At 35.5% G+C, this 22695-nt stretch overlaps 1 protein-coding gene across 3 annotated transcripts in view; it reads left to right on the forward strand.

Annotated features, from left to right (window-relative positions):
* Window positions 1-22695, forward strand: part of GRIK2 (glutamate ionotropic receptor kainate type subunit 2) — a 1201378-nt gene that overhangs the window by 312240 nt on the left and 866443 nt on the right. Inside the window, exon 6 of one of the 3 annotated variants that reach the window (XM_063666452.1) lies at window positions 7493-7575. The exons of the other annotated variants lie outside the window; for them this stretch is intronic. The gene's annotated coding sequence lies outside the window, so the exon portion shown is untranslated. The remainder of the gene's footprint in view (window positions 1-7492; window positions 7576-22695) is intronic. 3 annotated transcript variants of the gene reach the window in all.

Below are 22695 nucleotides of genomic sequence, written 5' to 3' on the forward strand. Positions count from 1 at the left end.
TGAGAGTTGGAGATGTGATACAAGTGATCAGTGTCCCAAGAATGGGAAATAGTGATTCAGACCTCTGGATAATTATACATAGATGGCACTCTGCCCTTTGTTTTATGTAGCCTGAGACTCTACTGTTTTTTTTTAAATTGCTTTAATGGTGTAAACAGTTGTTTTAATAATGAATTTAATTTTGTCTAGTTTCAAGAAAAGTTAGTATTTTGTCTTGATCATTGAGATATAGGCAAATGAAACAGGTGAGTTTAGTTTAGTTTCTTGGATTAAATGCAAAATTTGTTAAATTCATCCGTAATTACAGAAATTTACTTTTTCTCACTAAGATCAAGGATAGATTTTAAAGCTAGTTAAATATTTAGCTTAAAAGGTTTAGTTTTACTATGAATATTATCTAAAGTGATAGCAAAAAAGTCTTCCATTAATATAAATGTTTTCACTGCTGTATTAATAAGGTTGCTTATTTTTACATGTTCTGCCAGAGCAAAAACAAAAATATGAGTTAAAAATTTTTCATAGAGTCAGTATTCTAAACATATACCTCATTATAGTATGATCATATTTTCACTAGACTCTTTATATCTCATGTTTGGGGGTGCTATTATAGAATCTCAAAGAGCATTTTTTTTGCTACATTATTTAGGAAAAGCATGTTATTAGATATCTTATTAAATAATTCTAATAAAATGTGGCAATTTATTAAAAATATGGAATATGTACAAGATAGAATCCAAGTAACTTATAGTGCAAAATATGCTATAAAGTGGTCTGCACACTAGAAAAAAATTATAAATGAAGAAAACAAGGATTAATGGGAAAGAGAAAGGGGCTCATATGATTCTTCCTCTTCCCCCTCCCCACTTTCATCTACCAATAGGCAGAGTGTATCATATGAAAGAAAGTTCCCCTCCCTACAATATGAGCTCCACAGCTGCCTGCATTTCCATCAATTACAGATTCATTTGTTTAACAAGTTCAATACCTCTGGGAAATTACCACCTGGAAGATTTTATTCCTTCCAGTTTATAAACCAAAGGCACCTGCTTCAAACGTTGCAGAACCCAGATAGAATATAATTAAAGTTTTAAGCTAAAAGAAGCAACTGGGGAGGGATTCCTGACCTTAACACTATCAAGAGTCTCTCTCTGAATTTTGGCCTTTAGCTCTTGCTTACATGTTCAATTTTATCAGCTCAACAGGTAGAATTTAATTATATGAACTCCCAGGTCTGAGTGTATTCCTTTTAATAAAACAGAGGCACTTTTAATCCCTACAAAGTATACACTGTTGACTTACTGAACAGTCTGCCCAAAATATGTGCCATTCTTTTGCCTAATATGTTACAGGCCTAAATTTATCAGTCAGTATTCCATGCAAGACACATAATTGTGATGGTAGTGATAGATTGTCAATGCCTGTGATGTTTGGTTGAGATTGCTATGATTCCTTCCCCTAGAGCTTATAGTCTAGCAGGGAGATTATACATGAAATGTCTCATTACATAAGTATTTAACTACTGGAGTATAAAGAACCATGATGCAAAGAGTATGGACCCATAACTGACTTAGTTATTCCATCTAAACGGTTTCAAGTTACTTGCCCTGATTACTTCAAAGAGATGAGATGGACTTCTATGCAGGTTTATGTATGCTTATAAGGAGCTTCAATGTCCCATTCTCTTCTTTGAATATTGCTACACTCAGGGTACATTGAGAAAGTATTATATTAATACTAAATCAATGCTGCTCAACATCTATCAAAGTTCTTGTTGACAGAAATTTAAGGAAGATTGACTTTAAAAATATGCCATTCATCTTCCTTCAGGTACTCTGTCTCTGGATAAAACCAGTACAATAGGGAGCTGCCTGTGTGAACTTTATTTTATTGCTCCTGTACCCTGTAGAGTTTGTATTGACTTGCACTTTGACACAATGACATTAACTTAGGTTGAAGGATATTGCGGGAAGCAGCCTGACGAAATGCATTGCTGCGCATACCATAAGGGTGTTGTGCATTACATTTACACCTTGTTCTCCAAGAGAACCTATGGAGAAACTTCCTGCAGGGGTCAACACACAAGTATTTGTGTCTTTTTCCTTAGCAACCAGTTTGTATTTATCTTATGGTCTATGTGAATTAAGTAACTAATGCTTTCTGGATGCTAGAAAGTTAAAGTTTATGGCTCATGTCCAGCAAGTATATAATATATTAATGCACGCATTAAAAATTAACCTCTCTCCTTTTTGTCTTTATCTTTCTCTTATTTCATTTCTCCCATCTTAAATTTGCCTTATCTTGCTGTGTGATACATATTAAAACATTTCTGTAACAAAGAGGGGTATAAAATATAAATCTCATAAAGAGCTAAGCAATTGGCCTAATAGAATTTATTGAAAAACTTTTATTCTGCACGAATCCATGATGTCTTTATTACATATTTAATTTTTTACATATACTAAGCTCTGTTTTGGGGCAGTTTCTTTTCTTTTTTATTTTCTTTCTTTCTTTTTTTTTTTTTTGCTCATTCATAATACTACATTGACTCAGAAATTCCACTGCCTGACATTCATCCTAAGAAAATAATTAAGGATCATCACAAAGATTTGACTACATAATACTTATTGTGTCACTTTTTTGCAGTAGTGAAAATTGGAAAACAATCTAAACTTCTAAATATAGAAGATAAATTGAGCAAATTGAGGTGCAGTAATATAATCAAATACTTATGTGATAAGATATTGTAGTTTATTGATATGTTCAAATTTATTAAGAGCAATAAAACAACGAGTGTGTACATCTGATTATATTTATGTAAATATGTATTGAAGTGAGATTCTTTGCTTAATTGCTTAGGAAGCATATAACCGCTTTTCAGTAGTATCTAAAGCACAACACTAGAGCACCTTCCTACAAAGACTGGTGGAATGTTTTTCTCTCCTTGAGGCCCTTCTTCAGAGATATTTCCAAGAACACCTTTGGCTGTTTTCTCATGTCCAAAGGACCTGTTCTGGTTTTCTTAGCCATGTTGCAAGAGCCAGAATTCAGAAGCTCTCCCTTGAGGCTGAATGACTGCACATTACCACTGAGTGCCAGTTGCTCCATAATAAGTCACCATACCCCTTAGATTTCTAACAAGACTGGAAGTGAATATTGCCCTTGTAATTTATTGGTATGAAAAGTGTTTAGTGTCCTTTCTGCCAATACACATTTCTGTCCAGTGCAACCCCACTCCTTAGGGTGTGAGGGAAAAATATATTTTCTTTTGTGTTTTCCTTGACCAAAGATACTCAACACCAAGATTGCTTATACTCTAAAACTTAATGGTTGTTGCAGTGTTCACTCATAGCCCTGCTTTCCAAGGTAAATCTACAGTGACTTAGTCCAGAGCATTTTTGAAGTTGTCACAAACTGACGGTAGAATCAGCTCAGAGGACTTAGTCCAGCCCCCAGTTCCTCTCTCTCAGAATAAATATTTCTTTCAGTGGAAACATCCACTTTATTTTGCACACACATACACAGAAAAAGGTTTGAAATGGTGTATACCACAATGATATTGTTGTGTGATTTTTTTAATCTTAATTTTGCTTATCTATAGTTTAAAATTTTTCTACATGATTATGTGTTACAAAAGTGTCTTAGTAATCTGAGTCTCATGCACTTTGTATTAAAATTTTAAAATCTTTTTGTTTTAGAAACTTTCAAACATATGGAAAATGGAGACCATAATAGTGCAGAGTGAACTTGTGTACCCATCACTCACAGCCAACAATCAACACTTTTTATTTTTTTATTACTCACTATTACCCATAGCATTTTGTTTTGCTGAAGTATTTTAAGGCAAATGTTAGATATTATGTCATTTTACCTATAAATACTTTCATATTCATTTCTCACTGCAAAGTCATTTTTTAACATACTCATTGTGCCATTGTCTTAACTGATTGAATTAATAGCAATTGCTTTGTGTTCTCCCCAGTTTATGTTCACATTTGCATGACTGTCTCTCAATAATGTATTTTTTTACACTTGGCTTATTCAAACCAGGAAGCAAACATGCGTTACATATTTTCTTTATGTCTCTTATGTCCCTCTTCTTCTTCACCCTTTTTATTTATTGATTTATTAGAAGGCTGATCATTTGTCTTTTAGAATGTCCAACATTTTTAAATTTGGTTGATTGTTTTCTTCTTCTGTTGTTCAGTTTGTTTTCATTTATTTATTCCATGTATTTCCAATAAACTGGTTGTTAGAATATAAATGTTTGATTACAGTCAACTTCTTTTTATTTATTTATTTATTTATTTATTTATTTATTATTATTATACTTTAGGTTTTAGGGTACATGCGCGCAATGTGCAGATTAGTTACATATGTATACATGTGCCATGCTGGTGCGCTGCACCCACTAACTCGTCATCTAGCATTAGGTATATTTCCCAGTGCTATCCCTCCCCCCTCCCCCCACCCCACAACAGTCCCCAGAGTGTGATGTTCCCCTTCCTGTGTCCATGTGTTCTCATTGTTCAATTCCCACCTATGAGTGAGAATATGCGGTGTTTGGTTTTTTGTTCTTGCGATAGTTTACTGAGAATGATGATTTCTGATTTCATCCATGTCCCTACAAAGGACATGAACTCATCATTTTTTGTAATGGAATACAGTTAGCTTCTTTTAAGACAAAAATAATTCATAGTCATTGGCATCAATTGTTATTGTATTTCATTATTAGGAGATAGTGCCTAACTTTTGGTGATGCTAGAGCTGGTCATTGAGTGTATCTTGGCACTCTACACATATACTTACTTTTTATAAAAGTAGAACATGCACATGGTTAAAATATGCATTTGCACAGAGGTCTTATATGGCTCCAGCCTCCTTGTTCTCTGCTCCACCCTGCACTATTCCCAGTTCCAAATTTAACGATTTTCATTTTTAGTTCTTATGGTCATTATGTTTAGCCTTCCAATAAGATGCTTATACTCTTCTTTCTGGATTGGTGAACTCTTGGACATAGTCTATCCTAGACATACTCCATCCAGGAGGTGAATAGCAAGGACTTGTTCATACTGCTTCTTCATCTTATCTTGCCGATATTCCTAATACTGTTTTATTATTTTCAGTTTATCTGTTTCTTGTGTGTTACTGTGAAAAAAATCATTTCACTTATTATCCTTGTTTTATGAATTTCAGACAGAGTTGCTCATTCTCCACCTTGAAAAATGAAGATACTAGCTTTTTATTGTTTCCTCTACCTGTCCTTCTTTACTTGGAGTTTCTTCATTTTTCACCTTCCTCATCTGATGAGGAGAAATGCCATTTTCCTTGAAATGGACTAGCACTTGCTTCAGGTAGAAAGTGCAGTGCCCCCAGTCAGCTGTGGAACAGCACCTTTAAGGCTGTGGAACAAGGTAAAGATAGCTAGGGAAGGAGGGCTGTCCCAGACAACTTTATGGACTGAACCCTCTCTGAAGAAGGGTCAACTTCGGATCTCAACCTCACTCTCAGCCTGGGCCCTTTCTGAGGAGACCAGGGAAGACTGTATTCAAACTCAGATCCCTAGAGCATTTGGATGTCAGCATAGTGAGGTTTTTGGTCACAGTTGCATTTATTTATTTATTTCTATGTACTTCTCTTTCATTGCTATGGATACAGTAGCAGTCTATTCGGGAATTTGATGCTAGTTAGCTATTCTGGGGGCTTGCTTAAAATTCGATGGGAAAAAATACTAACTGATTTTTTTTGAAAAAGCATTAGAAAGAAATGACAATTTTACCTTGTAGAGATAGAAAATATCTTCTTAACAATACTGAAACCCAAGATGCCATGAAACTAAAATGTATTTCAGTCCTTAAATAATGAAAAATGTCTAATAATATATAAAAATAACACATGACAGAGGTTTAAAATTCTTAATACTTAAAATTATTCTCCCACATCATAAGCAAAAGATGAATAACAAGCAGAACAAAAACAACAAAAGATAAGAAGAGAAAATACTTGATAGAAGAAATGCAATGGTCCTAAAATTCTAAAATTCAGACTTTTCTAGATACATGTAAAAATGATGTTTAAACTACCATAAAATTGAATTAGAGATTAACATCTCCCTAGAAAAATAAGAAAACAGCATAATTTTATAATGTTAATTAACCCACAAACAATCATTACAATAAAATGCACCTAAATATGACTCACCTTGGGAAAGTTAAGCATGTAGAAATAATTTGTTGCTATACCAGCCTTTTCTATAAGGATATATTCTGCTTTTCTGTGTTTTGGATAAAATAAAGCCCACAGTGATTTTAACAAGAAAAATATTCATTGAAAAGGAAAAGAAAAAAAAAGCAAGAAGAAGAAAGAAGAAAATATAATGCTTAACGCTGTTTCTCTACACAGAATGTCCTTCTGAGCTTCCTCACCTCAGTAAATTACTACATGGCGTTTCCTGAACTAATAGTAATAATTAAACTGTATTCTCACTTGTCTTTTAAGTTTAAATTGATAATTGTGCTGGAAGCTCAGAAGAAAGATCATTAGTATATTCCACAGCAGAAACCGAAGATAAACTGTTCCTTAGTTGATATTAAATGTATTGTTACATACAACTAAGAATGCTTTTTTAGTCTGGAATGTGTATACATTAGAAGCGTGTTATATTTTGTTGGGCATCGCAGCTTGGCTGTGCTTGGAAAGAGATATAATTTCAGTTTGATATCTGGCTTGACTGCATTTGCCTGAGGAACAGATAGTTGATTGATTGATAGATCGATTGATAGATAAAGTTCCCAAGCAAATTGTCATTGCATTGTCAGCATTTTAACAGCCTTTTGTTTTTCCTTTGCTTTTCCTCAGTGTTTTTAAGTGTTTATGGTGGTAAGCATTTTATTATTTACACATGCAGTAAAAAATTGATGTTCTGACTTCCTCTAACTGCCACGCCCCACCTTGTCCTTCAGAATTTTTTTAATACAGAATAACCATGAAAGATTCAAGAATACGGAGATAAAATCAGGCAAGAAAATCATGGCATGATATGGTTATAATACTGAAACTGAATCTGTACAGAAGTGTTTGAATTCTAACCAGGAAGGTCTCAGCCTCTACCAATATCCAGAATGAAAGTTTTAAAAAATATTTCTCTATTTTGACTGGTGGTTTTTATTAAATCATCAGTTTGTGGGTAGAACATAACAAAAATACCTGTTCTTTTTATTTTTAGCATTTATCATATTTTGCAAGGATATCCCATCTATCTGTTCACAGGTGTACAACCTCTCTCTTTTACTGTAAATGAACTCCATAATGGGAGGGTTTAAGCCTGTTGTGTGTACCCCTGAATTTATAACACTTGACACATAAAGGTGTTTATTAAATACTGACTAATAAAGAAATAAGAGGAAATCCTACTAGTAATTGTGTGTGAAGGTTAGCGTCTGTTACCAGCTACTGAATGTCATTTGTTAACTAATCCTTCCCATTTTGATTGCAGAGAAACTGACTGGGAGATATCAGAGATCAAGTCCTGCTAAACTTTCTGTCACTTCATTCTAACAGCTTGCTAGCAGGAGGAAGGTGGGTTCTTGCATCTGAATGAGAAGTAGAAAAAGAAAGAAACTGGAATTTGGGGCAGAAAATTGGAATTTATTTAAACAAAATCTATCGTATAAAAAAGGTTATATTAAAAACAGGAAAAGGTTTTACATTTCTAGTATGCTGAAAGAGGCTATAGTAAAAAAAGTAATAAAGCAACTATATGATTCGAAAAGTATAAAAATATTTTTATTATAGTTAAGATATGAATATTTATTAGCAATAATTATTTTAATGTTTTCTAAGACATTCCAAGATATGGATGCACCATTTGGCTTAGAGAATCAATATTGAGCACACATTTACTTAAAAGTCAAATTTACGATTTAAAAAATAGAACTAATGACCTCGAACATTATAGAGTGATTTTTGTTGAAGATACGATAAGACCTCATTAATTCATATTCTACATAATTTGGAATTTGTGATTGTTTGCCAAGGCTGACATTTCCTTTTGCATTATCTTGAAGAAAGTTTTAACTGAATAGATGAATAGTTTAAAGAAGATGGTTGAAGATATTTAACCTTTATAAAAGAGACAACATAATTTAGAAGGCTTTAGAACATTGTATGCAAATAGATGCTTTTATTTATGAATTGATTTTTGTCTATTAATTAAAGCAAGCTTAGAATAATTTGTTTTTACAAATATAGTTTTAGTTACTCTAGTATACATATAATAATTCCAAATAATTATTAAAGATAGTACACTGGAGGTGCTTATTATTCATTTATTTACTAAACAAGTATTTACTGAGGGGTAATCATGTACGAAGACAGACATTATCCCTCATATTGTGGAGTTTTTGGTCTAGTGCAATGTTTTAGAAACTTGTTTGATTGCACGGCTCTCATAGCAGAAATATTTGACAATGCGCTATTGATATATGTATATTTGCCTATAAATAACATGCATGTACTATTTTACTAACATATGAAGCACATTAAAAAACTAATTTAAGAATAAATCATGACAGGGTAAGATAAAAGGAAACATGAATTAAAGTTTTAGTAATAAATTTTCAGGTGTATTTCCTGGGTCGCCTTGCTACCCACGTAGGAAGCTCTGCCTAGTAAATGAGATAGGCATTGAATCAGTAGAGAGAAAAATGTTTATATACTTATAAATAAAATAAATTCTATAAAAAGTATAGTGATGAGAGAGAGAAAAAAAAAGGCGAGAAAGAGAAAGGAGACACAAATTGTATAGTGAGGTTGAAAGATCTTCTGAGGAGGTGCCATTTGAACTATGTCTGAATTAACCAAAAGAAGTATGGTGGGAAGAGCATTCCAGGGAGAGAGTACATCATGCTCAGAGTTCCTGTGGTGGGAAAGAGTTTGGTACATTTGAGGAGCTGAAAGAAGGCCCATATGGCTGGAGTGTACTAAGAGGATCTGTGGCAAAAATCTAGGTTGAAAAGTCAGGGAGGGCCTGTGCTAAGAAATTTGGATTTTTTTTTTTTTCTGATTTCACTGACAAACAATTCAAAGATTTTAAGCAGGGAATTGCCATAATCTGATTTACATTTTAGAAATACATATTGGTGACACTGAGGTTTTGACCTTGAGAAACTCAGTGGTTGTTGCTATACTTATTGAGATGGGAATGATTGGGGGTGAAATATGTTGGGGGAATGGAGTTGTATTTTGGACATGTTATATTTGAGATGTATTTGTTAGGCTAATGTTAGCTGCCATAGCAACTAAACCCCAAATTTCAGTGGTTTACCAAAATAGAAGTTTGGTTTCCTGATTAGCAGCTGGCTTTTGTAAATATATGGATTCAAGGATTCAAGTTCTTTCTACCCTGAGTTTCCCCAGGCACTGAGGGAACAAAGCCCTCTGAATCCAGTGGGTAGAAGAGGAAAGAGAATGTGGAGAATGCACACTTGCTTCTTATTCTTGGAGCAGAATGACACATATATTCCATTTATATTTTGTTGGGGGAAAATCGGTCATATGGTCCCACCAAGATGCAAAAGGGTAACCATCATTTTACTCTCTACTTTTAAGAGATCAACTTTTTAATATTCTACATATGAGTAAGACAGGCAGTATTTGTCTTTCTGTGCCTGTATTAGTTCACTTTACCTAATGTCTCACAAGGCAGTGAGGTAGAGGGTTAGGGGAGTTTGTGGAAATGTTGGCCAAAGAATGTAAAATTCCCATTAGAGAGAAGGAATAAGTTCAAGAGATCTTATTGTATAACATGTTGACTATAGTTAACAACAATATATTGTGTTCTTGAAAAATGCTGAAAGTGGATGTTAAATGTTCTCACCACAAAATTGATAATGGTGAGATAGTGCATATAACAGTAGTGAGATTTAGTCATTTTACAATGTATATATACTTCAAAACATCACGTTGTACATGATAAATATGTACAATTTTATCTGTCAAATTTAAAAATAAAATAAGATGCAAAAGAATCTGGGAAATATCATCCCCTCACAGCAAGAGTAGCCACTTTCCAGAAGAAACTCTGAACTGGGAAAGAAGCTTTCATTTTTGGTCAATGGCTATGCATTGCCACAGGCATCTATTAAATGTTCCGCAGGATACATTAAGTAAAAAGTTGACTATAGAAATGTGTATCTCAAGACAGTGGTCTACTCTGATTATAAAAATGTAATTTCTTGTGATAGTTTACTGAGAATGATGATTTCCAATTTCATCCATGTCCCTACAAAGGACATGAACTCATCATTTTTTATGGCTGCATAGTATTCCATGGTGTATATGTGTCACATTTTCTTAATCCAGTCTATCATTGTTGGACATTTGAGTTGGTTCCAAGTCTTTGCTATTGTGAATAATGCTGCAATAAACATACGTGTGCATGTGTCTTTATAGCAGCATGATTTATAGTCCTGCTAGATGATGAGTTAGTAGGTGCAGTGCACCAGCATGGCACATGTATACATATGTAACTAACCTGCACATTGTGCACATGTACCCTAAAACTTAAAGTATAATAATAATAAATAAATAAATAAATAATAAAATAAAATAAAATAATGTAATTTTCATCTGTGTGTCTTTGTAGAAAGATTAGAAGAGATGTCTTACTAGAACTAAGCCCCAGAACACACTGACATTGGTGGTCAGATAAGGATTATACAATGAAAACTGAAAATGTCATCAGGGATGCAGAAGAAAACAATCAAGAGTTGGTGGCATCATAGGAACTATGAGAATTTTTTCGGAAACATCTAAAATTCTCACTAGTTCAAGTTTTTATTGAATATTGAATTGATATTTTTCTGTCACAATTTGTCTAAATAGACATACTTTCTATATACTATGAAATACAGTTTTCTGACTGCTGTACAAACTACCTTTTAAATTTTTCTTTTTCTTTTCCTTTTTGTTTTGTGGGACAGAATCTCACTCTATCACCCAAGCTTCAGTGAACTGGTACAACTTCCACTCACTGAAACCTCTGCCTCCTGGGTTCAAGCGATTCTCATGCCTCAGTCTCCCTGGTAGCTGGGATTACACGTGTGCACCACCACACCTGGCTAATTTTTGTATTTTTAGTAGAGATGGGGTTTCGCCATTTTGCCCAGGCTGGTCTCGAACTCCTGGACTCAAGCAATCCACTCGCCTTGGCCTCCCAAGGCGCCCCCTCAAAGGCGTGAGCCACCTCGCCTGGCCATAACATTTTATCTTTTAAAAAGAGCTTTAGCATTTATTGTAAAGCAATAAGCATGACATTTTTAAATTTTAATTTTAAAATTAACATTTTAGTTTTTAGTATTGTAAAAAATTCTCTTGATTTTAGTTATAAATTTCTGCCCAAATTTATGAGATTTGGGGACTAACAAGTCAATTCATAAGCTAATGTAATCTGTAGTGACATAGAGAAAAATAAAAAAAAACTTTATTAAAGCATCACTTCAATTTAATTTTGTAAAATGCCAATACTTTAATTTGTTAAAATATGGATTATATTGAGATAAATTTAGAGCAGAGGTTGGCAAACTCTAGCTTGTGGGTCAAATCCAGTCTGACACCTGTCTGTGTACAGCTGTCAAGATAAGAATAATATTTACATTTTAAAATATTTTTAAAAAATCAAAGGAATAATGATATTTTTGACACATAAATATATATAAAACTCCAACTTCAGTCTTAATAAATAAAATTTTATTTGGAACACAGATACTTCATCCTTTTATGTAATGTACATAGCTACTTTTATGTTACAGCAACAGAGTTAGCAATTGAGACAGAGCCCTGCAAAGTCTAAGATATTTACTATTTAGCCCTTTATGGAAAAGAAAATGCCAACCCTTCATTTAGAGTATAGAAAGGAGGACAACTAGCATTTAAGATGATATTTGCAATGCACTGAAAACAGAGACAAACACAGAGCAAGCATTTAATATGTTACTTTTTCATCTTTTCCCCCATTATTTTTCAGGTTATGAAGTCAGTTCAGGAGAATTTAAAATATTCAGAGTACATTCATACTGTTAAACTCAAATACAATTACTTATTAGAATAGTTTTATATATTTGAATTTATACTGGAATCACAGTTTTTTTGTTAAAGATCTTCAATATACATTAGTTAAAGTGTTTTAAGTCAGATTGTTGTAAATGTATAAGTTAACTGTAACAGGTATTTAATAGCAATATTATATAAAGGTGGCATATTTAGTTCATTGAATTTTCTTTGCAATTTACTGTTTTTGAAAATCCAAGTGTTTGAAGTAAATAGGGAATATAAACTTTGTCTTGTATCTGTTTTTATTTAATATTTAGAACTGTGGTATGGTGATTAGGTTAGTTGAATATCTATTCAGTTAAATAAATCAAGTATAAATTCTTATGTTGTTAAACGTAATAGACCAAGTACATAAAATAATAATTATCCATATCATAAATTCAGAAACTATGTATTTTAATTTTTTATATTCTTCGTTCAACAACAAAAAAAGTGTTTCAGTTTGTATAATGCAACTGGTGGTTAGATTAAAATTTTCAAATTGAATCAAAGATCCATTTTTGACAAAACATTTGATCAGGTTTTTCCATTTAGATAGAAATTAATATGATTTCTGCCTATTTAAATTTCCTATAAATTTATGTTACTATAAAGTATAAGACCAGGGGTTTAGAAATTTGAATCTAATTATTACCTTCTAATTAAAAATCATTGCTATTCCAGCAATCATATACATTTTTTTCTCTTCCTATTTTTTCTTCCCATTTCTGCATTTCTCAATTTCTAGTATTGCTTCTATCCCTAATTACTTTGAGATAAATATTTTTTCATAGTATGAAAAGCACTATTTAAAATACCATACAAGTGTAAAAGTGTAAAGAAAATAAATCTCGGTGGGAGGAGCCAAGATGGCCGAATAGGAACAGCTCCGGTCTACAGCTCCCAGCGCGAGCGACGCAGAAGACGGGTGATTTCTGCATTTCCATCTGAGGTACCGTGTTCATCTCACTAGGGAGTGCCAGACAGTGGGCGCAGGTCAGTGGGTGAGTGCACCGTGCACCAGCCGAAGCAGGGGCGAGGCATTGCCTCACTCGGGAAGCGCAAGGGGTCAGGGAGTTCCCTTTCCAGGGGTGACAGACGGCACCTGGAAAATCGGGCCACTCCCACCCGAATACTGTGCTTTTCCGACGGGCACCCGAATACTGTGCTTTTCTGACGGGCTTAGGAAACGGTGCCCCAGGAGAGTATACCCCGCACCTGGCTCAGAGGGTCCTACGCCCACGGAGTCTCGCTGATTGCTAGCACAGCAGTCTGAGATCAAACAGCAAGTCGGCAGCGAGGCTGGGGGAGGGGCGCCCGCCATTGCCCAGGCTCCCTTAGGTAAACAAAGCAGCCTGGAAGCTTGAACTGGGTGGAGCCCACCACAGCTCAAGGAGGCCTGCCTGCCTCTGTAGGCACCACCTCTGGGGGCAGGGCAAAGACAAACAAAAAGACAGCAGTAACCTCTGCAGACATAAATGTCCCTGTCTGACAGCTTTGAGGAGAGCAGTGGTTCTCCCAGCACACAGCTGGAGATCTGAGAACGGGCTGACTGCCTCCTCAAGTGGGTCCCTGACCCCTGAACCCCAAGCAGCCTAACTGGGAGGCACTCCCCAGCAGGGGCAGACTGACACCTCACACGGCCGGCCAGGTACTCCAACAGACCTGCAGCTGAGGGTCCTGTCTGTTAGAAGGAAAACTAACAGAAAGGACATCCACACCAAAAACCCATCTGTACATCACCATCATCAAAGACCAAAAGTAGATAAAACCACAAAGATGGGGAAAAAACAGAGCAGAAAAACTGGAAACTCTAAAAAGCAGAGTACCTCTCCTCCTCCAAAGGAACGCAGTTCCTCACCAGCAACGGAACAAAGCTGGATGGAGAATGACTTTGACGAGCTGAGAGAAGAAGGCTTCAGATGATCAAATTACTCCGAGCTACGGGAGGATATTCAAACCAAAGGCAAAGAAGTTGAAAACTTTGAAAAAAATTTAGAAGAATGTATAACTGGAATAACCAATACAGAGAAGTGCTTAAAGGAGCTGATGGAGCTGAAAACCAAGGCTCGAGAACTACGTGAAGAATGCAGAAGCCTCAGGAGCCGATGCGATCAAATGGAAGAAAGGGTATCAGCCCTGGAAGATGAAATAAATGAAATGAAGCGAGAAGGGAAGTTTAGAGAAAAAAGAATAAAAAGAAATGAGCAAAGCCTCCAAGAAATGTGGGACTATGTGAAAAGACCAAATCTACGTCTGATTGGTGTACCTGAAAGTGACGGGGAGAATGGAAACAAGTTGGAAAACACTCTGCAGGATATTATCCAGGAGAACTTCCCCAATCTAGCAAGGCAGGCCAACATTCAGATTCAGGAAATACAGAGAACACCACAAAGATACTCCTCGAGAAGAGCAACTCCAAGACACATGATTGTCAGATTCACCAAAGTTGAAATGAAGGAAAAAATGTTAAGGGCAGCCAGAGAGAAAGGTCGGGTTACCATCAAAGGGAAGCCCATCAGACTAACAGCGGATATCTCGGCAGAAACCCTACAAGCCAGAAGAGAGTGGGAGCCAATATTCAACATTCTTAAAGAAAAGAATTTTCAACCCAGAATTTCATATCCTGCCAAACTAAGCTTCATAAGTGAAGGAGAAATAAAATACTTTACAGACAAGCAAATGCTGAGAGATTTTGTCACCACCAGGCCTCCCCTAAAAGAGCTCCTGAAGGAAGCGGTAAACATAGAAAGGCACAACCGGTACCAGCCACTCCAAAATCATAACGAAATGTAAAGACCATCGAGACTAGGAAGAGACTGCATCAACTAACGAGCAAAATAACCAGCTAACATCTTAATGACAGGATCAGATTCACACATAACAATATTAACTTTAAATGTAAATGGACTAAATGCTCCAATTAAAAGACACAGACTGGCAAATTGGATAAAGACTCAAGACCCATCAGTGTGCTGGTTTCAGGAAACCCATCTCACATGCAGAGACACACATAGGCGCAGAATAAAAGGATGGAGGAAGATCTACCAAGCAAATGGAAAACAAAAAAAGGCAGGGGTTGCAATCCTAGTCTCTGATAAAACAGACTTTAAACCAACAAAGATCAAAAGAGACAAAGAAGGCCATTACATAATGGTAAAGGGATTAATTCAACAAGAAGAGCTAACTATCCTAAATATATATGCACCCAATACAGGGGCACCCAGATTCATAAAGCAAGTCCTGAGTGACCTACAAAGAGACTTAGACTCCCACACATTAATAATGGGAGACTTTAACACGCCACTGTCAACATTAGACAGATCAACGAGACAGAAAGTCAACAACGATACCCAGGAATTGAACTCAGCTCTGCACCAAGTGGACCTAATAGACATCTACAGAACTTTCCACCCCAAATCAACAGAATATACATTTTTTTCAGCACCACACCACACCTATACCAAAATTGACCATATACTTGGAAGTAAAGCTCTCCTCAATAAATGTAAAAGAACAGAAATTATAACAAACTATCTCTCAGATCACAGTGCAATCAAGCTAGAACTCAGGATTAAGAATCTCACTCAAAACCGCTCAACTACATGGAAACTGAACAACCTGCTCCTGAATGACTACTGGGTACATAACGAAATGAAGGCAGAAATAAAGATGTTCTTTGAAACCAACGAGAACCAAGACACAACATACCAGAATCTCTGGGATTCATTCAAAGCAGTGTGTAGAGGGAAATTTATAGCACTAAATGCCCACAAGAGAAAGCAGGAAAGATCCAAAATTGACACCCTAACATCACAATTAAAAGAAGTAGAAAAGCAAGAGCAAACACATTCAAAAGCTAGCAGAAGGCAAGAAATAACTAAAATCAGAGCAGTACTGAAGGAAATAGAGACACAAAAAACCCTTCAAAAAATAAATGAATCCAGGAGCTGGTTTTTTGAAAGGATCAACAAAATCGATAGACCGCTAGCAAGATTAATAAAGAAAAAAAGAGAGAAGAATCAAATAGATGCAATAAAAAATGATAAAGGGGATATCACCACCGATCCCACAGAAATACAAACTACCATGAGAGAATATTACAAACACCTCTACGCAAATAAACTAGAAAATCTAGAAGAAATGGATAAATTCCTCAACACATACACCCTCCCAAGACTAAACCAGGAAGAAGTTGAATCTCTGAATAGACCAATAACAGGAGCTGAAATTGTGGCAATAATCAATAGCTTACCAACCAAAAAAAGTCCAGGACCAGATGGGTTCACAGCCGAATTCTACCAGAGGTGCAAGGAGGAACTGGTACCATTCCTTCTGAAACTATTCCAATCAATAGAAAAAGAGGGAATCCTCCCTAACTCATTTTATGAGGCCAGCATCATCCTGATACCAAAGCCTGGCAGAGACACAACAAAAAAAGAGAATTTTAGACCAATATCCTTGATGAACATTGATGCAAAAATCCTCAATAAAATACTGGCAAACAGAATCCAGCAGCACATCAAGAAGCTTATCCACCATGATCAAGTGGGCTTCATCCCTGGGATGCAAGGCTGGTTCAATATGCTCAAATCAATAAATGTAATCCAGCATATAAATAGAACCAAAGACAAAAACCACATGATTATCTCAATAGATGCAGAAAAGGCCTTTGACAAAATTCAACAACTCTTCATGCTAAAAACTATCAATAAATTAGGTATTGATGGGACGTATCTCAAAATAATAAGAGCTATTTATGACAAACCCACAGCCAATATCATACTGAATGGGCAAAAACTGGAAGCATTCCCTTTGAAAACTGGCACAAGACAGGGATGCCCTCTCTCACCACTTCTATTCAACATAGTGTTGGAAGTTCTGGCCAGGGCAATTAGGCAAGAGAAGGAAATCAAGGGTATTCAATTAGGAAAAGAGGAAGTCAAATTGTCCCTGTTTGCAGATGACATGATAGTATATCTAGAAAACCCCATTGTCTCAGCCCAAAATCTCCTTTAGCTGATAAGCAACTTCAGCAAAGTCTCAGGATACAAAATCAATGTACAAAAATCACAAGCATTCTTATACATCAATAACAGACAAACAGAGAGCCAAATCATGAGTGAACTCCCATTCACAATTGCTTCAAACAGAATAAAATACCTAGGAATCCAACTTACAAGGGATGTCAAGGACCTCTTCAAGGAGAACTACAAACCACTGCTCAAGGAAATAAAAGAGGATACAAACAAATGGAAGAACATTCCATGCGCATGGGTAAGAAGAATCAATATCATGAAAATGGCCATCCTTCCCAAGGTAATTTACAGATTCAATGCCATCCCCATCAAGTTACCAATGACTTTCTTCACAGAATTGGAGAAAACTACTTTAAAGTTCATATGGAACCAAAAAAGAGCCTGCATCGCCAAGTCAATCCTAAGCCAAAAGAACAAAGCTGGAGGCATCACACTAACTGACTTCAAACTATACTACAAGGCTACAGTAACCAAAACAGCATGGTACTGGTACCAAAACAGAGATATAGATGAATGGAACAGAACAGAGCCGTCAGAAATAATGCCACATATCTACAACTATCTGATCTTTGACAAACCTGACAAAAACAAGAAATGGGGAAAGGATTCCCTATTTAATAAATGGTGCTAGGAAAACTGGTTAGCCATATGTAGAAAGTTGAAACTGGATCCCTTCCTTACACCTTATACAAAAATCAATTCAAGATGGATTAAAGACTTAAACGTTAGACCTAAAACCATAAAAACCCTAGAAGAAGACCTAGGCATTACCATTCAGGACATAGGCATGGGCAAGGACTTCATGTCTAAAACACCAAAAGCAATGTCAAGAAAAGCCAAAATTGACAAATGGGATCTAATTAAACTCAAGAGCTTCTGCACAGCAAAGGAAACTACCATCAGAGTGAACAGGCAACCTACAAAATGGGAGAAAATTTTCGCAACCTACTCATCTGACAAAGGGCTAATATCCAGAATCTACAATGAACTCCAACAAATTTACAAGAAAAAAACAAACAACCCCATCAAAAAGTGGGCGAAGGACATGAACAGACACTTCTCAAAAGAAGACATTTATGCAGCCAAAAAACACATGAAAAAATGCTCACCATCACTGGCCATGAGAGAAATGCAAATCAAAACCACAATGAGATACCATCTCACACCAGTTAGAATGGCAATCATTAAAAAGTCAGGAAACAACAGGTGCTGGAGAGGATGTGGAGAAATAGGAACACTTTTACACTGTTGGTGGGACTGTAAACTAGTTGAACCCTTGTGGAAGTCAGTGTGGCGATTCCTCAGGGATCTAGAGCTAGAAATTCCATTTGACCCAGCCATCCCATTACTGGGTGTATACCCAAAGGACTATAAATCATGCTGCTATAAGGACACATGCACACGTATGTTTATTGCAGCATTATTCACAATAGCAAAGACTTGGAACCAACCCAAATGTCCAACAATGATAGACTGGATTAAGAAAATGTGGCACATATACACCATGGAATACTATGCAGCCATAAAAAATGATGAGTTCATGTCCTTTGTAGGGACATGGATGAAATTGGAAATCATCATTCTCAGTAAACTATCGCAAGAACAAAAAACCAAACACCGCATATTCTCACTCATAGGTGGGAATTGAACAATGAGAACACATGGACACAGGAAGGGGAACATCACACTTCGGGGACCGTTGTGGGGTGGGGGGAGGGGGGAGGGATAGCATTGGGAGATATGCCTAATGCTAGATGATGAGTTGGTGGGTGCAGCGCACCAGCATAGCACATGTATACATATGTAACTTATCTGCACGTTGCGCACATGTACCATAGAGCCTAAAGTATAATAATAATAATAATAATAATAATAATAATAATAATAATAAAAAGAAAAAAAAAGAAAATATATCTCTGCATTTGTACATTGTAATAAAAAAGAATAAACTCTTTTCCCTCAGGTGTTGCCCAAAATATTATTTCCTTTGTAACTTTAGATTCAAATATTACATGAGAAATACTTTTATGCTGGTAGAAGAAAACATAACTAGTCAAGAAATTAAAAACTTTTTGTATATATAAGCTGTATATTTATATATATATACATATATAGTTTCCTTTGTTAAAATTACACATATATATGTAATTTTAACTAGCTCTGTAGGTGGTAAAATACACAACATCAGTCTTCTTCACAATATTAAATATAATTTTCCTGAGTGTGGGAATGAGATTATGGGTATAGCCTTCTCCAATGCTGATGAAAACATTTGTTTGTGGGAAGAACATACATAAGAGAGGATGTGGTTGAGAGAAACTTTTAATCATGTCTGGAGTTCTCCAGGTGAACCAAAAAGAACATTAATCTTGAATGTTGGTGTAGTCATAAGTCCTGGTTTGTCAAGCCCTAAGTCTTGTGATGAGTATTTGTTGTCACTAATGACTTCTTTCTTTTCATCTTTGCCCTTTGTAAAGGACATGAAGAATCTCACCCTGTTTTTTTTTTTTTTTTTAACAAGTATTGCCCATTATTTTTCTTATTGTTTTGAGGCTTGAGGTAGTTCCAGCTCCACTTCTCAGATGCAGCTAAGATTTTCTGCTCACTCTTATGTTACTGGCACTGAATAAGAAGATATACTAAGCATTTCTTAATTGTGAGTGAATATCTAGACAGCTTCAGGAATGTGCAAACAGATTTTACATGGCATCATAAAGGTTATCAATATTTACTTATAATAAGATACGTATTTTTGGTTAAAGCAATTATAATTTACAATAAAAACAAAAAGAATAGGCAAATAGATAAAATTTATAAAAATGGAAACTGTCTGCATTGGAAAATAACAATATATTCAAAGAGGTAATTGATATCCCGCTGACAGTCAATTGACACTGTCATTCTTCTGAGAGAATGCTTTCTGTCTCCCCAGGATTATCTTGCTCATGAACATTACTGTTTGGACCAACTAGGTCAAATCTGTTATTTCTCTTATAAAAGCACCTTCTTGGCAAAAAAACAAACAAAAAACCCACACAACAACAACAAAAATCCACCTCTCTCTGTGCAGGTAAACTTCTTTTCTGCTTCCTTAAAGTGTCAGCGTAATACCCTTTCTTTCCTAGTAGACCTTTTTTTCTACTTGTCTAGCTCTTGCATTTCACAAAGTAGCCTCATGTTCCTAAGGCTAGGATATCATTTTTGCCTATAAAGTGCACAAAATTAATATAACTTAAAAGAAGCTAGATTTTTACAAAAATGGATATGTACTTACTGAATAGAAAATAATTTGAATTGATCCTCAAAGGAAGAAAATACCGCTGGGACATTTAAATTAATTAAGAAAATTTTGAAATAGAATTTAAAGTCTAAGGATTGATTTTATTGATCTTGGAAATCAAGGGTACCCTTCAGTAATCATATTTCTAAAATAAATGATTCTTTTGATAGATTAGGTAACAATGTCAATCAATCATAGACAGGTAAATGGCTTTCCTCTCCCCCCAATAAACTGCCCAAGTATTTAATTACACTTTATTTTAAAAATGAACTTTTCTTAGTTTTCTTTTTTATGTTATTAATAGTAATGATCTTTTTGAAAATGGACTCAACATTAATTTTTTATGTTGCATTTATAATTTAAGATAACTTTTCTTTTTAGTTGCCTAATTTTTATATCTGAGATTTAAAGTCACATATTAACCAGAAATAGCAAAGTATGAAATAGAATGTAAAAGAAATTTCATAATAGGTTCTCACTTTCTGGAGGGTCAGGTGATGATATTTATTTCTTTTGTAGCTTCTATCACAAAACTGAATATTTACAGCTTAAATTTCTATAATACTTCAAAAGCAGATTTCCATAGAAATTCTTTAAGGTGCATTATTATTGGATCCAATTTATAGATGAGGAAACAAGATTCAGGGAGTATAGAAGATACTGTCAGTGCCCCAGCCATACTCTTTCTGCATCTATCATTTCTGTGCATGCTGGCTTGCTTTCAAACTGCCAGTAAATGTGACCTTTGCTTTTCCAGTGCCACAATCAGAGGGCCCACAAAGTGTTTGATTTATCCTAATGGAATTCCACAAGATATTGCTTCACTAAGGGAACTACTTGCAAGGATGGAGGTTCAACAGCAGACACATGACCTCAGGGCCATTAGCTCTACCTTTACATGCATGACCCAGAAGCTGCTGGCTTGATGAAGTGCTACCTATCTCTTTTGTGTGTGTTTTATTTATATATCACAGTTGTGCATATTTTTGGGGTACTTGTGATATTTTTACTCATGTATACAATATGTAATGATCAAATCAGGGTAATTGGGATATCCATCACCTCAAACATTCTTTTTTTTAAAGGTGTGTTGGGGACATTACAATTCTTTTCTTGCTATTTTGAAATCTACAATAAATTATTGTTGACTAAAATTTCCCTAATGTAGTATCAAATGCTAGGACTTATTCCTTCTATCTAACCATTTTTGTACTTAGTAACCAACTCCTAATTCCTCCCTCCCCCTCCTACTTCCCTTCCTATCCTATGGTAACCAGCATTCTACTCTCTACCTCTAGGAGATCCACTTTTTTTTAGCTCCCACATATGGTGAGAATACGTAATATCTGTCTTTCTGTGCCTGATTTATGTCACTTAACATAATGACCTAAATTCCATCCATGTGGCTCCAAAGGACAGGATTTCATTCGTTTTTTATGGCCAAATAGTATTCCATTGTATATATATGCCACATTTTCTTTATCCATTTATCCATCGACAGGTACTTAGATTGGTCCCATATCTTGTCTATTGTGAATAGTGCTGGAATATACATTGGAGTATATTGGAATGTATCTCTTCCGCATATTGATTTCCTTTATGTTTTTGGATGTATACCCAGCAGTGGGATTGTTGGATCATATGTTAGTCCTATTTTTAGTTTTCTGAGGAGCCTCCATACCGTTTTCAGTAACAGCTGTACTACTTACATTCCCACCAACAGTGTATGAGTGTTGGTGGGAATATAACTGCATCTTTGTCAACATTTGTTATTCTTTGTGTTTTTGATAATAGCCAGTTTAACTGGGGTGAAATAATATCTCATTGTGGTTTTGATTTGCATATCTCTGATGATTAGTGTTGAGCATTTTTCTTTTCTTTCTTTTTTTTTTTTTTTTTGAGATGGAGTTTTGCCCTTGTTGCCCAGGCTAGAGTGCAATGGCATGATCTCGGCTCATTGCAACCTCCACCCCACGGGTTCAAGCGATTCTCCTGCCTCAGCCTCCCAAGTAGCTGGAATTACAGGCGCCCTTCACCATGCCCGGCTAATTTTTTGTATTTTTAGACGAGATGGGGTTTCACCATGTTGGCCAGGCTGGTCTCGAACTCCAGACCTTAGGTTATCCACCCACCTTGGCCTCCCAAATTTCTGGGATTACAGGCATGAGCCACTGTGCCTGGCTGAGCATTTTTCATATATCAGCCATTTGTATGTCTTGTTTTTCTATTAAAAAAATTTTTTTTTTTTGAGATGGAGTCTCACTGTATCGCCCAGGCTGGAGTGCAATG

The sequence above is a fragment of the Pongo pygmaeus genome, chromosome 5, assembly GCF_028885625.2.
Source record: "Pongo pygmaeus isolate AG05252 chromosome 5, NHGRI_mPonPyg2-v2.0_pri, whole genome shotgun sequence".
NCBI classification, from domain to species: domain Eukaryota; kingdom Metazoa; phylum Chordata; class Mammalia; order Primates; family Hominidae; genus Pongo; species Pongo pygmaeus.